This window comes from Oryx dammah, unplaced genomic scaffold (genome assembly GCF_014754425.2).
Source record: "Oryx dammah isolate SB20612 unplaced genomic scaffold, SCBI_Odam_1.1 HiC_scaffold_17, whole genome shotgun sequence".
Lineage (NCBI taxonomy): Eukaryota > Metazoa > Chordata > Mammalia > Artiodactyla > Bovidae > Oryx > Oryx dammah.
Window position 1 is genome coordinate 46,444,321 of NW_024070201.1, and position 19,360 is coordinate 46,463,680.

The 19,360-nt window shown below is 38.9% G+C and overlaps 2 pseudogenes; both read right to left on the reverse strand.

The window, feature by feature from the left end:
• Positions 1-7,255: 7,255 nt before the first annotated feature.
• On the reverse strand, positions 7,256-9,485 carry LOC120875894 (annotated as a pseudogene).
• Positions 9,486-18,081: 8,596 nt separating this feature from the next.
• On the reverse strand, positions 18,082-18,984 carry LOC120876598 (annotated as a pseudogene).
• Positions 18,985-19,360: the final 376 nt, after the last annotated feature.

Below are 19,360 nucleotides of genomic sequence, written 5' to 3' on the forward strand. Positions count from 1 at the left end.
GTAATTTGTTTTTAATTGGAGGATAATTGCTTTACAATGTTGTGTTGGTTTCTGCCACACATCAACATGTATCAGCCATAGGTATATACACATCCCTCCTTCCCCCCACCTCCCTTGAATCTCCCTCCCACCTCTCACTCCATACCACCCCTCAAGTTTATCACAGAGCACCGGGTTTGCGCTCCCTGCATCATATAGCAAATTCCCAGTAGCTTTCTATTTTACATATGGTAATGTGTATGTTTCAATGCCACTCGCAATTCATCCCACCCTCTCCCTCCCCAGTGTCCACAAGTCTGTTCTCTCTGTGTCTCCTTTGCTGCCGTAAAAATAGTTTCTGCCTACTTTTTAATTGGATTGTTTTGATATTGAGTTGTATGAGCTGCTTATATTAATACATTTTGGATATTAACACCTTATCAGACATATAATTTGTAAAAATCTTCTCTCATTTCTAGATTGTATTTCATTTTGTCAATAGTTCCCTTTGCTACAAGAAGTTTTAAGTTGGGTCTTATTTGTTTATTTTTGCTTTTTTTTCCTTTGACTTGAGTGCTCAGTAGCTCAGTCATGTGATCCCCATGGACTGTAGCCTGCCAGACGCCTCTGTCCATGAAATTTTCCAAGCAAGAATACTGGAGAGGGTTGCCATTTCCTACTTCAAGGGATCTTCCCCACCCAGGGATTGAACCCACATCTCCTGCATTGCAGGAAGATTCTTTACCACTGCACGACCTGGGAAGCCCCAGAACAGATGCCCCCAAAATATCACTACAATTTGTCAATGTTCTGCTTATGTTTTTTTCTGATATTTTTATGGTTTCGTCTTATTGTTAGTCTTTAATCCATTATGAGTTTATTTTTGTATATGAGAAATTGTTCTAACTTCATTCTTTTATATGTAAGCTATCCAGTTTTTCCCAGCACCACTTATTGAAGAGACTGCTTTTTTCTCCATTGTACATGCTTGCCTCTTTTGCCATGGATTAATTGACCACAATGCCAGGGATTATTTTGGGCAATCAGTTATGACCTTGGCAATCAGTTATATCCCATTGACAGGTGTTATCTCCTATTGTGCAGAAATGTTACATTCTGATTCACAGAAATAGCAATATTTGATTTACCTGTGGGATTATGGAGGGTCATGTGAACTATGGTAAAATCATAGAGTTGGGTTGGGTTGGGTTGGGTTAGGGTGGGCTTCCCTTGTGGCTCAGCTTGTAAAGAATCTACCTGCAATGTGGGAGACCTTGGTTCGATCCCTGGGTTGGGAAGATCCCCTGGAGAAAGGAAAGGCTACCCACTCCAGTATTCTGGCCTGGAGAATTCCGTGGATTGTAGAGTCCATGGGCTCACAAAGAGTCGGACAGGACTGAGCAACTTTCACTTTCACTTTTGGGTTAGTGCGATGATGTAGTTTTATTTGAGATATTTTGAATGGGATCCATAGAATAGCTTCAGTGCAAAGACAATGTTTGTTGTGTCAGGAGGGAAAACATGGGTCTCAAAACATGAGATCAACTAAAAAATGAAAAATTGTGAAAGATGCTGAGAACAAGGTGGCTTGATAATACTGTGATATCTCCTTATCCTAGTAGCTTACATCTGTTAGCTCTGAAATGATTTTTAAAAAATCCACAATATTAAACATAAGCAAAGGAATAAGCACTATAATCTATTTTCTTCCAGATTATGGCGAAGTAGTGAACCGGTGAAAGAGAGGATGAACCAAGTTCCTGGTCACTCCCCATAAAAACGATCATATCATCAGCACATAGTGTCTGGCTTCCCTCTCCCTACCACATTTAGAAATGGAGTCTTCTAAGTTTTTCTCCATCACATGAATCCCACAGATACCCTCTGGGGCAGCATGCCTCACCATTAAACACTCATAGTATGGTTGTCAAATCAGGAGCTCAAAATACTCTCCTCTGTTCCTTTGGGAAAGTTTCTGGCTACTTCAGAGTCAAGGTCTCACCCTTGGAGAAAACAAAAATTGATCCCCACACTGTTGAGTTTTACTTCTACTCCATTTATGCACTTGAACTGTCTTCTTGGAAACCCTTGGAAAGGGAAGAGTGGATGCCTGACCTTGCAGCCAGAAGAAATGTTCTTATGTCCCAGCTACCTTTGCGTGATTTGAGATAATCTTTACTTGTCAGAAAGACAGTTTTCTTTTCAAAATGAAATCATTAACCTCTCCCTCTCTTCCTCCTTGAGATAATATGAAATTATATGAAATGATAAATTTAACAAAACTTTGGTACCTAAAAAACTCCATTTGTGGAATCACTGCATAGATATGTGTTCCCAGGAAGATGTCAGAATGTGATGTAGCTGGATCAGGCTCCTAGGTGTTTGTGACATATCTGGTATGAGAACACAGTCAAGAGTCTCCAAATCTTCAAAGGCTGTTCCCTTATAGGGAGGTTCTCAGAACAGCATGATATTTCATGATCGCTGGGAATAATTACAAACCACTGGAAAAGAAGACATTATGAACACTAAATGAAGAGCGGGCTGAATCTCATGTGTTTGTAAAGAGTCTGATACTGACACATTGGTGCAAATTCAGACACATGGATGGCACTTTTCCATTCTGGCAGCTAAATTATATGGCTAAGATGAATCAACTCTTTGCAGCAAGGCCAAAATATTCCTTAAGATTCAAGTCTGTTTTTGGGGGAATCTGAACAGAAAGATAAAGGAAAACTGTATCTCTTTTATTCCCAGAGCAGAAAGTTAAATATAAAGGAGTTGTCTCTAATTCTAGGTTCTTCACAGGTAAAGACTCAACCTCCACATGATAAGCCAAGCACATACTAAATATAGGAACCTGAGTTACATAGTTACACACAGTGTGAGTTAAATTTATGAAGTCACAGGGTTTCGATACTGCAATATCTTATTCCTAATACTGGCCCTGACCCAAACTCTTCAACTTCCTTTCAAAGTTTACAGAACAATCTAGTCATGATTTGTGAACAGAAATCTAAGCTAAATATATACTCTGTTTTTCTGCCTTGAGCATTGTTTTATTTTAATTACACACCAGATAACTCTATTAGCTTTAAATTATTTTACCAGTATAAAAGGACCATCTCTGGCTTCCCATATGTTTTCATGATGCCATTCACATCCAACTGAGAAAAAAGAAAATATGAGTCAAAAAGTAATAGGTGCCCCCACTTAAAAAGCTTATTTACATCCCCATCAGCCCTTGATTGTGGAAATAGAGATGGTTTCAATGTGAGAGCCAGAAAGTAAATATGAGAATGAGGCCAATCAATCCAGAATGTGATGTTGTCAGATTTCTAAAACGGTAAAAAATCTCCAACCTCTGTGGAAGCACGAGGCTTCTAGTATATGGAAATGAGACATATTTATGGGAAAAACAAGAAGCCTATAATTCTGGTGACCCAAGAGATGATTTGAATAATTCATGATTCTATCATTTATTAAACAAAATTGAAGTGATATACAAGTTTTGTGCCGAGCATTAAACCAAGCTTTCGAGAATCAAAGATGAATACATAATCCTATATAATTCTAATATTCCTCAAGCTATTCATATGGCTTTCATTGAGGGTACAAGCAAACAAATATATCCATGTAGGTACTTTACAGGTGTCTCTCTTCTCATTTTGTATACAATTAACAGTCTCTTCCACTCCATTAAATTCAGCATACACATGTGCAGTTGATTTCCAACTCTTTTATTTGTCTCTTAAATTTGTCTCTTAAATATATATTAATATATTTAGTAGTAAATAAGCCACAGGAAAGAGTAACTTAGGATATCTAATATGCAACTTGTTGTCTCCTTTCTTGTAACCCATTTCCATAAAGTTATCAATATACACAAAGGTCTGTCTAGTCAAGGCTATGGTTTTTCCAGTGGTAATGTATGGATGTGAGAGTTGGACTATAAAGAAAGCTGAGCACTGAAGAATTGATGCTTTTGAACTGTAGTGTTGGAGAAGACTCTTGAGAGTCCCTTGGACTGCAAGGAGATCCAACCAGTCCATCCTAAAGGAAATCAGTCCTGGGTGTTCACTGGAAGGACTAATGTTGAAGTTGAAACTCCAGTACTCTGGCCACCTGATGTGAAGAGCTGACTCATTTGAAAAGACCCTGATGTTGGATAAGATCAAAGGCAGGAGGAGAAGGGGATGACAAAGGATGAGATGGCTGAATGGCATCACCGACTCAATGAACATGAGTTTGTGTAGACACTGGGAGCTGGTGATGGACAGGGAGGCCTGGCATGCTGCATTTCATGGGGTCACAAAGAGGCGGACCCGACCGAGCGACAGAACTGAACCGAACCAATATACACTCATTTTCTAAAACCTGGGGGCATTTACTTGCAGTTTAGTCTCTATTGAGTCTGTTTAGTCCAGATGCTTAACATTTTTTACACATGTAATCTTCTTAATCACCACATTTAATGTTTTATTTATTTTAACCCGTATGTACCACTATATTTAGTCTCCTTTACTGCGGATTTACTTTCCCCATGTCACCAAAATCTATGACAGAATCTGAATTTAAAAAAAAAACTTTCTATATTAGGGCTCTTTTGTGTACATGACAAAAATCAAATTAGACTAGAATAAGTAGAGAAAGAATACAGGATTGGAGCAGGGGAAGCAGTCACCACTTTAATCAAAGTTTAATTTTGAAACTCAAACACTGTCCTCAGAATCTGATATGTTTCTTTCTCCAATTCTACTTATTTGACCTATATTGATTCTTTTTCTCAGTTTATACAGGAAACACAAACATCCTGATATAAACTCCAGATGAAGAGAGCTTCTCTTCCCAGATGTTGCAAAATGTTCAGATTCCTGCAGGCATTTGCCTGCACAGAATCAGATGCTCATATTGAAAGGATCACTACATTGTTGCAGAAAGGAAATGAAGGGATGCTGAAGAAAGTTTCCATTTTTTTGAAACTAAGTTAATATTAGTCTAAAGTAGATCTAGATAAGATAGGAAACACATTTTAATCACTAGACCAACCAGTAGGGGAAAAACACTGAAAAAATACCACCATGAACACAGGGAAATAAAATGTTATACTAGTTTATATTGTTTAATACAAAATAAGCTAGTTAAGGAGAAAAAGAATGAAAATTACAATAGCCACATAGAAAGCAAACAGCAAAACAGCAAATTTAAACACAGTCACATCAACAATTACATTAAATGTCATGTATAAATGCCTTAATTGAAATCAGAGATTTGTTGAACTGGATAAAAGGCAAAATTCATTTCTTGCTATTTACAAGAGACATAGTCAAGGTACAAAAAGGGCAAAGTTAAAAAAGATAGAAAAATATATACCAGGCTTGAAATGCAAGCAGAAATTAAAAAAAAAAAAAAGGTCAAAGATTTATGTTAATATTAGATAAAATACTTCAAGATTAATATTATGGGAAGATGAGAGGGAAATTTTATAATTATAAAATATTCACTACATCAAAAATATACAACAGTTATAAATACAGATGCACGGAACAGCAGAGCTTCAAAGTACTTGAAGCAAAAATAAAAGGAGAAGTACACAATTCAATAATAATAGTTGCATATTTCAATAACTCACTGTCAATAAGATAACAGCTTATGCAAACCATCAAATATATTGAAGACACATACAATGCTATCAACCAAGTTGACCTAACTGACATATAAAGATAATTTTACTCAACAAATGAGAAACATACAATATTTTAAAATTCATAATAAAATTTTCTCTGGTGTACAGTACTTTAGGCCATAAACAAGTGTCAATAAATTTATAAGCTTGAAATAATAAAAATATATGTTCTCTAATGGGCTTCCTCGGTGGCTCAGTGGTAAAGAATTCATCTGCAGTGCAGGAGACGCAGCAGACTCGGGTTCAATCTCTGGGTCAGGAGGATCCCCTGGAGAAGGAAATGGCCACCCACTCCAGTGTTCTTGCCTGGGAAATCCCGTGGACAGAAGAGCCTGTTGGGCTACAGTCTTTAGGTTGCAAAGACTTAGTCCCAAATGAGCAAGCACCCATGCACAAGTTGTTCTCTAATTACGTCAGAATTAAAATTGAAATCCACAACAGATGTCAAACTCAGAAATCACCAAGTATTCTCTCATTAACAACACATTTTAAAAAGTCCAAGGTTTAACAAACAAACAAAATTTAAAGAAAAAGAAAACTGTGAAGGAAATTTGAGTGTATGTTGAGCTGAATGAAAATTAAAACTAAACAATCAAAATATGTGAAGTGTTGAATATATTTATATCATTAAACCCTATATCAGAAGAGATGGTCCCAAATCAGTGATAAGTTTCCAATTCAATAAACAGAAAGGAAGAGTAAATTAAACCAGCACACCCACCCACCCACACCCCAACACACAAACACACACAAAGAAAAAAATAAATGTAACAGCAGAAATAAATGAATAAGAAAGTTTAAAAATAAACAAAAAAAGAAAGCTTAAAAACAAAATAACTAAAAAATGTTTCTTTAAAAGATCAATAAATTAACAAGCATAGCTAAAGTGACAAAAAAAAAGTGAAAAGCAAATCACCAAAATCAGGAATAAAAGACATTATTGTGATTATTATAAAAATTAAAGGGATAATAGAGGATTGTTATAACCAACTGTATGCTTACAAATCAGGCAACTTAGAATAGACAACTTTCTACAAGACATACAATAAGTGACTCAAGGACTGTAAAAAAAATTCTAAATGATCCTAACACAAGCAAGATATTTTAAACCCTTTCAAGAAAAAATACCCAGAGTGAGATACTTCAATAGTTAATTCCACTGAATATTTAGAGAATAAATAGCAATCCTTCAAAAACTTTCTTTGGAAATAGAGAAAGAGGGAGAAAATCTCAACACATTGAGTGGAGAAAAAAAGCCTCTTGGGATCTGAGGTGTATTTGTTTGTCTATGACTAAGCTGCATCATGAAGAAGCATCCAATAAATGCTTAACACTAGTTCACAGAAATAGGGGCCTTTAGAAAACCTCCAAACACAGCGAATCTTCTCTCCACAATCAAATATTCACAGGGAAATTGGCACATTAAAAAAATGAAAATTTCCCTCATTATTCTTGCATTCAATTCATGCATGCACTTATTCTTGAAAACCTCTGAAATAGATGCAAAGAAGGGGTACTGGAGGCCCAAAACAACCTTACTGACAACACCACAAAGAGTATAGCAACACAGAAGAGATGAAAACTTAGTCTTCATTTTTTTTCATACCTTGGATCCTCAGACTTCTTTCCAAGTCTTACCTGCAGCATCTCCATTGCTGATCCCTGCAAATGATGCTCCAGATCTGAGATGAGATCTCTCACCAATTGACTCTACTGGACCAGCTCATTCTCAGAATTTGCTATGTTCTGTAAACCAACTTACTCTTCATTTCTCAACTTTTGCAGTCCCTTCAGCTCCTCACTGTCCAGGATCACTCTGTTTTTTAAACTTTGCCTGGACATTTTGTCTCATGTTATACTTGATTCTTCAGGAATGAGAAAAAGGAAGAGAGCAATTCATGGTGAGACTGACTTTGTCTATTTTTTCTATTTTACTTCAAAAATATGCCCCCAAATCTGCCCCAAGTTGTTGAGGACAACTCAGAGCCAAACGGGATCCCTGGGTGTGGGCAGGCTTCACACATCTGTCCAGGATGCTCATGCTTCTCTGGATTACTCCTGATCCCCTTCCACCACCCTCTGCCAAAAAGTTGAGCCCCAAGGACAAAGCCATGAGCCATTGCCAGATGTCTTCTGAGAGTCAAAGGTTAAAACACATGACAAGAATGGAAAATGAAATTTGCTTGTCCTCCTCACCAGAGAGTCCCTCTATAAGAATATCTCCCTCCAAACATCTGTGGCCATTTGTGATATGTTCTCTTTTCAGCCACCACTCTTATCAGGAAAGGATGAAGAAAAGGCCTAGTCAAATAACGTAACTGTCAAGGAACAAAGAAGAAGGCAGCTCCTTGAGATCAACCCAAGGTCCTGCCAAGATATCTATCTAACTTCCTCAGTAAGCTTCTCTTCCTAACTTCCAGGTAGATATCTCTTTTCTGAAGTCAGATCCCATCTTCTCAGCTTTCTGCTTCTCCCTCTTCAACCTCTCCAGATATGATTGGAGCATTTTCTGTGCGAAAAGAATCACATCAGAGTCAAGAAAGGGCCTTCTAAGCAAGACTGTAGAGGATAAATGGTGGAGGAATCAGGCTGATTTCCAATAAATAAATAAATAAACTTTACATAAACTAAGAACAGCAATTAAATCTGATTTTGAAAAAATACTGAGGTGGAGAATGTGTTCTTTACAACTCAAGAGATAGAAATCACCATCTTCTCTCACCAGAAAGAAGACTGGTTCTCTTTTTTCTAGAAGAAACCTGGTTCTAGAGCGGGGAAAAAGTATACCTCAATCTTCCCAATGTCCTAGTTACCCTCCTGTTCAATGGGGTAATGAGAACTTCTCCTGGGCACAGATCTCCACCTATTAACACAAGATGCATGAATGTCTACTTCTGACTAAGAATCTGTATGTAGGGCTATTACTTTGTAAGTGGGTGAGTGTATGGAAGTGTTTTTCAGATATTAGAATGAAAGAAAAAGAAGAAGAGAGCAATTCACGGTGAAGCATATCCCCTTCAGGGACATAGCCTTGTCATAGAGAAAGGGCTGCATAACTCAATCAATCTATGAGCCATGCAGTGCAGGGCCACCCAAGATGGATGGGTCATAGTGAAGAGTTCTGACAAAATACGGTCCACTAGAGGAGGGAATGGCAAACCACTCCATGAGAATTCCATAAACAGTCAAGCTCTGAGAGACGATGGCAGACAGATGAGCCTGGCATGCTTGTGGTCCTTGGGGTTGCAAAGAGTGGGACATGGCTTAGTGACTGAACAGCAACAACATAGGAAAGAAAGAATCACAGGCCTTAGGTTCATGGTGACCAGGTAAAGTCCAATGTCAAGTAAAGTTTTCCCCTTAAGTATCATTTTCTGGTCTTTCTTTCCTCCATTCTGGTCTCTTACCTGCTACTGTTGGGCAACCTCCTCCATGAGGAATGTGTGGTGACCACGGTGCTCCTGGGACCACTCGCAAAGCCAGAAAATGAGCTTCCCATCTTCCAACGGAAGAGTAGGAATTTCTCTCCATGGTGCAGAGATTGCTGTCTTGCTCCTCCAGGCTCCCCTTGACCTCCCTGAACTTCTGCACTATGCTGGCCTCATGCCTATTAGGCTGCAGGTTCCCGGGCTCATAATTGAATCTGCACACAGGGTAGTTACTCTCTCCCTCTTGGCCAATATTTGACTCCTTGTCATTTGTAGTGATGCAGGCTTGGTAGAAGCTGTGGCCAGTTAAGGCTCAAGGGTTCTGTCAGAAGCTCCAGGCAAATGGGGCAGATCACTTCCTACTGTAAGTTCACCAGGATTACTGAAGCCATGACAACTGTTTGCCTGCTCCTACCTCTCCTGGCTTCTGTGGGTTCTCTTGCTCACAGATCCCTGCATGACTGCGAATGTTAAAAGGGGCAGAGTAAGAAAGGTAGACATACATGATACTGCTGCTGCTACTGCTAAGTCACTTCAGTCGTGTCTGACTCTGTGCGACCCCATAGACGGCAGCCCACCAGGCTCCGCCGTCCCTGGAATTCTCCAGGCAAGAACACTGGAGTGGGTTGCCATTTCCTTCTCCAATGCATGAAAGTGAAAAGTGAAAGTGAACTCACTCAGTCGTGTCCGACTCTTCGCGACCCCATGGACTGCAGCCTACCAGGCTCCTCTGTCCATGGGATTCTCCAGGCAAGAGTACTGGAGTGGGATGCCATTGCCTTCTCTGTACATGATGCTAACAGGCTATAAATCAAGTACAGTCCAAAACCAAATTACTGAAGGACAAAAAAGAAAATGTGAAAAAACAAGGGAAGGAGCTTGATGACCTGGTGAAAAGAACACTTTGTGATAATTTTAAGCACTTTACTCTTTCATATCACATGACAAATTCCATCTTTATGTGTGTAATGATTTTTATTATTTCATTTTACTAAACAAAAGGATGATCTGAGACATTTTCTACCAAGATACTTGTATGATTCACCGTCTATCCTGCTTTTTCATTCCTATGCCCCCAAATTATCTTCAGTATGAATAGATTGAAACCACTTATGCCTTTGGGCATACATATCTGGTCTTACATGGAATGGTAGCCCTCATTTTCATATAACTCTCTCTCATACTTCAATAAACCCTTTCCTTACATATTCTCTCATAATAAAGACGTGCTCTAAGTTGTTTACAATGTAACCACTGCCATCATTTACTTTACCTTTGCAATTATTTCTATCGTCATCATATAATATATGACAACGTGTTTGTGTATACAGAGTGAGCAAAGCTTCTATCAGATGTGCAACTGGAAATAGTGACTTATAAATATTATGCATCTGAAATACAAAGAATAGAGATGAACTTCATGTATTTGATATCCTCCTTCAAAGGCCAATCTCCTCTTCCACTCAGTTAATCAAATACAGATAAATTCATGGACCCAGTGATACCCAGAGCAATACAGAGGTGGGTGTAAAGAAGTGAGGACATCAGAGCAGCTGAGAGTTTCTGGGAAGTCTTGAGTATGCAAATTCAGATTTCACCTTGGCCTGGAAATGTGCCAAGCACATTGGTAGAGGTCTGAAGATGTGACATGCCTGTGGATTGTGGGGAGAGATATAGTGTATATATTCATAAGAGCACACATGTCAGATACATTAAAAAAAATATAGAAACAGATGAATAATAGGCAGCATCATTCGACTAATTATCATTGACAAATTACATGCTAGCAACAGGAATAGTATCAACAAACACAAAGATGAATCTAAACAGAGGGTTTAAGGAAGAAACACTAAGATGGCAGTGTAGGGGGTACCAGGCTTACCTTTCCTCACAAATGTAAAAATTTACAATTATTTATAGGATTCTCAGGGCTCCCCAGATGGCCTAATGGTAAAGAATCTGCCTGCAATGCAGGAGACATGGGTTCAGTCCCTGGACTGGGAAGATTCTTGGAGAATTTCATGGACAGAGGAGTCTGGCAGGCTACAGTCCATAGCATCACAAAGAGTCAGACATGACTAAGCGACTAACACTACTTGCAGATGACCATACTAAATATATAAAAAAAACTCTAAAATCTTCACCAAAAAAGCTACTAGAACTAATAAATGAATTTAGAAAAGTTTCATGATACAAGATTAATATCCTGAAATTTGTTGCTTTTCTATATGCTAATAATGACCTATCAGAAAGAGAAATTTTTTAAAAATCCTATTTATAGTCACATAAAAGTAATAAAATATCTAGGAGTAAACTTAAGCAAGGAAGTGATGTCCTTTCCTCTAAAAACTCTAAGACATTGATGAAGGAGATGATTCAATAATAGCAATTGCAGATTTCAATAATTCCCTTTCAGTACTGAGAGAACAGCTTGCATGGAAAGCATCAAGCATATAGAAGACATGGAAAGTTCTATATAAAGTAAAAGTCAGAAGCTTACAAGCATTTTTTAATTAACAATATACTTTTATCTGTATATCTTCTTTGGAGAAATATCTATTTAGACCTTCTGCCCATTTTTCTTTTAATTGAGTTGTTTTTTGAACACAGAGCTGCATGAGCTGTTTGTGTATTTTGGATATTAACCTTTTATCGGTCACTTTGTTTGCAAATATTTTCTCCCATTCTGAGGGTTGTTTCTTTGTTTTATGTTTCATTTCCTTGCAGACATTTTTTAAGTTTAACCAAGTCTCATTTGTTTATTTTTGTTTTTATTTTCATTATTTCAGGAAGTGGTCTAAAAAAAATATTGCTGTGAATTCTGTGAAAGTCTTCTGCCCATGTTTTTCTCTAAGAATTTTACATTGTCTGGGTTTTGATCCATTTTTAGTTTTTTTTTATTTATTATGTTAAAGAATGTTCTAATATCATTCTTTTCCATGTAGCTGTCCAAGTTTCCCAGCACCACTTATTGAAGACACTGTCTTTTCTCCATTGTATCCTTGCCTCCTTTGTCATAGATCGATTGACCATAGGTGCGTGCATGAATTTATTTCTGGATTTTCTATCATGTTCCATTGATCTATATTTCTGTTTTTGTGCCAGAAGCATAAAAAATGCTTAACATCACTAATTATCAGAGAAATGCAAATCAATAGTACAATCAGGTACCACCTTACACTTGAGAGAATGGTCATTAAAAAATAAAAATCTACAAATGATAAATGCTGGAGCAGGTGTGGAGAAAAGGGAACACTCCTAGACTGTTGGTGGGAATGCAAATTGGTACAGCCACTATGGAGAATAGCATAGGGCTTCCTTTAAAAAACTAAAAATAAAACAATTATACGATCTAACAATTCTACTCCTGGGGATATACCCAGAGACAAACATAATTCCAAAAGATTCCATAATTCTAGTTTTCATTGTAGAAATATCCACAATAGCCAGGACATGCAAGTGATGTAAATGTCCATTAACAGAGGAATGGGTAACGAATATGTGGTAAGATTTGGTTACATATATAAATACATTTCAGGTAGTGGTTTTCAATGATACTGGCTAGTGGTGGAAGAATGAGAATTAGGAGAAATTATAAAATAGGTGCTAACTGTGCAGTGATAACAAATGAATACTCAATAGTCCTCCAATTCTTGCTAGTGTTTGTAGGTCAGCTGCTAGTACACAGAATAGGCATTGGCTAAGGGATTGAAATGTTATGCTTTGTTATCTTGATGTATAAAGTATTGGGGCTTCCCAGGTGGGCACTAACGGTAAAGAACCTGCCTGACAATGCAGGAGAGATGTAAGAGACAGGAATTCAATCCCTGGGTTGGGATTGAACCCAGGTTGGGAAGATTCCCTGGAGGAGGGCATGGCAACCCACTCCAGCATTCTTGCCTGGAGAATCCCATGGACGGAGGAGCCTGGAGTGCTATAGTCCATAGGGTCACAAAGAGACAAACATGACTGAAGCAACTTAGCAAACAGGCATTAAGTATTGAGATAATTGCTAAAATCAGAACTGGAAAGACTAAAGCCTGTACATCCACTGAATTATTGGGAATGGACTGTAAGATTGCATAGGTGAATAAGAAGTATCATGTAGTTTGATGTGAAGGGGAGTTTTGATGGAGTTATCTGAAGTATACTTTGAATTTCCTAAAAGATGAACTGAGAATAGTATTAACATTAATAATGCTAGAATTAGGAATAAGACATCCAAAGTGTCTTTGATTGTGTAGTATGGATGAGGTGGAATTTCGTCTATATCAGATGAGATTCCTCCTGGGACACTAAGGCATAAAGGGAAAGGTAAGCAATTAAGAGAGAGTGGTTTTGTCAACTGAGAACTATCCCCAGGCTCATTCAACTAGACTAGTATCCATGAAGAGAATTGCTGGAAAGAGATTTGTAATGACTGCCGTACACCAAGAGGATATTCGACCTCAAGATGTGGCATAACCTATGAATGCTGTGGCTATTACTGTGAAAAGTAGATTAATTCTGATGTTTCAATGTTTCCGGGAAGATGACTGCTAGAATTTCTCAGGAAGTCCTGGCTAGAAGTAGGAGTACTCCTAGAGGTGAGAACTCAGTGTACCCGAGTTAGAAAGTTAAAATACATGTGTGTGTGCTGTCGCTTCAGTCATGTCTGACTCTTTCAATGCTATGAATCGTAGCCTGCCAGGCTTCTCTGTCCATGGGGATTCGCCAGGCAAGAATAATGGAGTGGGTTGCCATGCCCTCCTCCAGGAGATCTTCCTGACCCAGGGATCAAACCCCCATCTCTTATGTCTCCTGCATTGGCAGAAGGGTTCTTTACCACTGGCACCACCTGGTGGAAGCTGAAGAAGTGAAGCACAGTGGGGATAGTGCTCTTTACTAACACTGTCATTAGTCATCTCCAACACAGCCCCACCCTGCACACCCAACTGTAAGTTTCATGAAGTCAGATAAGGACTTTGTTTTACTGAATAATGCCTAAGGTGTGTAAAAGAGTGAAAAATACAGTTCTACAGATATAAATGTGACTACAATTTAACTGGACTGAACATCTTGATGATAACCCATCTATCTACTCTTCTTCATGTAAACACAATTGCTGTATCACATAATGAAATTCAGCAATTTTTATGGTATTATGAACAAACTGTGGTTCCTTTGAGAAGGACTGGCCAATAATTATTCCTATCTCCTCTTTTCTTTCTAAAATTTACAAGATTGGTATTTAATCTGTCTCCACTACCACGTTTTAACCACGGTAACTCTTATTTGGCCTAAGATTTTCTCAAAGGAGAAAATATCCATGGGCCAAAGGAAGAAATATTTCACTGGATTCCTCTCTAGGCATGACATTTAATGACTGGAGGTTAAATAAAGAGCCTTAGTTCAGTTCAATTCAGTTCCATCACTCAGTCGTGTCCAACTCTTTGTGACCCCATGGACTGCAGCACACCAGGCTTCCCTGTCCATCACCAACTCCCAAAGCTTGCTCAAACTCATGTCCATCATGTCAGTGATGCCATTCAACCATTTCATCCTCTGTTGTCTCCTTCTTTTCCCACTTTCAATCTTTCCCGGAACTAGAGTCTTTTCCAATGAGTCACATCAGGTGGCCAAAGTATTGAAGTTTCAGCTTCAGCATCAGTCCTTCCAATGGATATTCAGGACTGATTTCCTTTAGGATAGACTGGTTGGATCTCCTTGCAGTCCAAGGGACTCTCAAGAGTCTTCTCCAACACTACAGTTCAAAAGCATCAATTATTTGGTGCTCAGCTTTCTTCATAGTCCAACTATCACATCCATACATGACTACTGAAAAAACCATAGCTTTGACTAGACAGATCTTTGTTGGTAAAGTAATGTCTCTGCTTTTTAATAAGCTGTTTAGGTCAATCATAGCTTTTCTTCCAGTGAGTAAGTGTCTTCATATCATGGCTGCAGTCACCATCTGCAGTGATTTTGGAGCCCCCCAAAAAATAAAGTCTCTCACTGTTTTCATCATTTCTCCATCTATTTCCCATGAAGTGATGGGACTGGATACCATGATCTTAGTTTGCTGAATGTTGAGTTTTAAGCCAACTTTTTCACTCTCCTCTTTTCCTTTCATCAAGAGGCTCTTAAGTTCTTTTTCGCTTTCTGCCATAAGGGTGGTGTCATTTGCGTAGCTGAGGTTGTTGATATTTCTCCAGACAATCTTGATTCCAGCTTGTGCAGAGCCTTATGGAGATTTATAAATCTGATGCTTTATAAAACAAACAAACAAACAAGTTATCAACCAAGGAAATTGGGTCCGTTCAGAGAGTCAAAGAAAGAGTATAAGGATGGATATTGGGTGTGTAGAAGAATTGGGAACAGAATTGGACAGAGAAAATACATTTGGATAAGGGAGTTCGTTTCTTTTCAACATTGAAAACAGTACCTCTATGCTGTGTTTGTCATATAAGCACTGTGACTTCACTCTCTTGAATCCCCTCCAACTTTGATTGTACAATATACCTAAAAATACATCTGAATATCTCTGCATTAACCACCATACTCCATATCATCATTGTCGTCTTCCTTAAGTATGAGGGGATGCAGTGTTACAACCACTTTGAACACAATGTGACAGTCTGTATTACAATATACCCTACAATCCAGCAATTCAACTATAGATAAGACTATGTATTTCAATGACTAAAGGTATTTATTCTAACAAAACGACACCTTTAAACCATAGATCAACGTTATAAACCTTGAACAAATGCATTTTTTTAAAACCATGAAAGCACTGCTGCTGCTGCTGCTGCTAAGTCATTCCAGTCGTGTCCGACTCTGTGCGACCCCATAGACTGCAGCCCACCAGGCTCCCCCGTCCCTGGAATTCTCCAGGCAAGAACACTGGAGAGGGTTGCCATTTCCTTCTCCAATGCAGGAAAGTGAAAAGTGAAAGTGAAATCGCTCAGTTGTGTCCGACTCTTCGCGACCCCATGGACTGCAGCCCACCAGGCTCCTCTGTCCATGGGATTTTCCAGGCAAGAGTACTGGAGTGGAAGCACTAGAGAGTGATAAAAGATAATCTACAGTGTACTTGGAGAAAAGTTACACTTACTTAGAAAAAGAGAACATTATTGAGGGAGTTTCTTTGTTTTATGATTTTTTAGTTTGACAGAGATCTCTATTAAAACTCAGTAAACAACATACAGACTTACTGGTTTGAAAAACAAAAGGAATGTTTGGGGGCTGCCAGATTATCTAGAAAGTGGTAGGAAAATATATGTAAAAGAGAGATCAAGAAGAAGAATACAAATTTGTGCATATAAATTCAGTGAATATTTGAACTGTACATGTTTGAGACAGGTATCAAACAGCCTATGTAAAGCTAACAAAACTGAACAAAGATTTTAGGTGCTTCAAAATTCAGGGGTGAATTGAGAATTTGAGTTCCATGAGTTAACTATCTGAATAAAAACCGATCAAATTCTTCAGAGATATAAACAGAATCCAGAATCTCAACATCTTATTCAAAACATGGTTGAGGGAATTTTAGATACAATTTAAGAGTAGTCAACATAAAATGAAACTAGGAACATGGTGCATATTCCAGAGAAAAATAATCTGTGGGGATCAGCTCCAAAATAATCCAGATATTGAATGTAATACATAAGGAATTCACAGCAGCCATTATATCAAGTATGGAATATATAAAAGAAAATAACTTTATATTTAACATGCACTAGATGAAGACAAATAGAAATAGATTTTTATTGACAAACTAAAACTAAAAATGAGAATCAAAAAACAGATGAAGTTTTGGCTTAAGAGAATCACAAAAGAAAGGCTAGTTGTATTTTAAAGTTATGAATATATACTAAATACCATGTTAAAAAATTCAAGGTAACAACATAGGCTTTAAGTACAGAAAAAATACTAGGATATTGCCGTTGTAAAACTGCAAATATAGTTGAGTTAAACAAGAAACAGGAGGGTTAAAATTACATGCTCATTTCAATGCAGGCAGAAATGTATTACACAAAATGCACTATCCAGCCATGACGATAATAAGTTAGAAATACCAATCTGCTCAAGCTAAGTAAGAAAAAGCACACAGTTAACATCATATTTTATGGTGAAATATTGAATACATTCTCTGTTTGACTGGGAACATATCAAGGACCATGTCAACATTCATTCATCATTGAACTGTAGGTCCTAGCCCAAAAAATAAAAAAAGCAAGTAAAAGTATGTGAATGAATGAATGAATGAACCTGTAAGAGGAAGCCAGTTTATTTCCAAGGTTCTTCTGATCTCCTTCTCAATAAATTTTGACTGTGAATACCCATCTCCCAAATTAATGTTCCAGGACACATCTGAAGTCTAAGAAATACCAGATGAAATAATTGCCACTTAGAAGCTGAGAGGTGAGAGGGAGAAACCCTAGAACTTATATTGGATCATGAGAGACCCCACATTTGATGCCTAGGGAGTTTTGGTTTTGTTTTGTGTTTTCTTTTGAATCCAGAATTACTTCTCAGGGCATTTTCTGAGAAGAAACAGTGTAAATGGAAGCAACTTGGAGGCTTCATGTGCATGTTAGGGGAGGGCTTCATAAGAGGAGACCCTGTTAAAAACAGGATGTCCCCATTTGAAGGACTTTTGAGGGGTTACCTAACTTAGGTAGTTCACTCTATAACATATTTCACATCTTGAACTAGAAGCTTGGCAATTCCAGGATAAAAATGTTGAGGAACTTAGCACGCAAAAAGTGTGTGTAAACGAAGCAGCTCTGCCACATACAGGTGGTTCAACTTAGCTTAAATTGCAAATCCAATGAACACAATATTGTATTTAACTCCCAGCCCTGCTTCCTGATTCATGTATGACTAGACATCCAAACCATAATTTTTCAAGTTTCTCAAACTATTATTTTACAGAGTAATACCAAAAGCCCACTTCTCAACACTCTACTCCAACTGTCTATGAGCAAAGAGATCAAAGATCCTTCAACGGATCTGTTTGGTTTTAACACTAGATAATGGGGTTCGTCACAGGAGGTGCTAGCACATAGACACTGGCCATATTGACATGTACAATTGGGGGGGCATGCTTGGCAAAGCGGTGAGTCATGGACACGCCCACTATGGGCACGTAAGGGACCAAAACAGCCAAAATGTGGGACAGACAGTTATTGAGGGCCCGGAGCCTTTCAACCTGGGAGGCAATTCTGAGGCCGTGTCTCAGGATGAGTGCATAGGACAGCACAATGAGCAAGGGGTCCAGTATGATAATAAGCAGAGCTACAACAAATCCACACCCATTATTTGTAGTGGTGTCAGCACATACCAGGTGAATCACGTCTTGATGGAGGCAGTAGGAGTGGGAGAGATGAGGGGAGCCACAAAAGGGGAGCCTTTTCAACAGGAACAATGCAGGAAGAACAGCCAGGAGACAGCGGCAAATGATGGCTAGACCTATTCTGCAGATTGCCTTCCTGGTGAGGATGGAAAAATAATGGAAGGGGTGGCAAATGGCCAGTAGTGGTCAAAAGACATGGCCAACACAGAAGATTCCATAAAGGACAATCCATGGAGGAAGAAGAACTGAATAAAGCAAGCCTCAAAGCTCATTTCTGAGGCACTGAAGCAGAGGATCCTCATGAGTTGTAGGCAAAATGGTGAGGCTAAGTCCCAGGTCTGTTAGGGCCAACATGGACAGAAACAAGTACATGGGCTCATGCAGAGAGGGCTCTGCCCTGATGACAGCCAGTATGGTGGTGTTGCCTGCAATAGAGATAGTGTAGAGACAGCAGATGGGATTGAAATCCAGGTATGGAAGACCTCAAAGCCAGGGATGCCCCTGAGGATGAAGTAGAAGGGGACTTGGGTGGAGTTAGTAACCAAAAACATGACCGGAGGAGGCAGCCACAAGACCAGAGTTTGTTGCAAAATCTGTGAAAAGTGGGAAACACTGGACGGTGTAGACACCCCCACACTCCACCCCGCACTCTGCGCGCTTCTGCCTCCCCTCCCGGTGCCAGGGCCTGGGGCAGCCTCTGAAAGCTCTCCGTGAGCCACCGGCAGGCTTCCCTCTGCCCCCTGCCAGCCGACGTCCTCGCGACGCTGTGGAAGACACACATTTCCCATGAGTTGGCACTGAGTGATGTGGGCACTGTGGCCTGCCCGCCCCCCGGGCCTTCTGCTGGGGCTGGCACCTGCTGGGGGTTCTGGTTTTTACTTTTTTAATGTAAGTCTGAGTCTTTGTAATTATTGAATTGTGAGAACA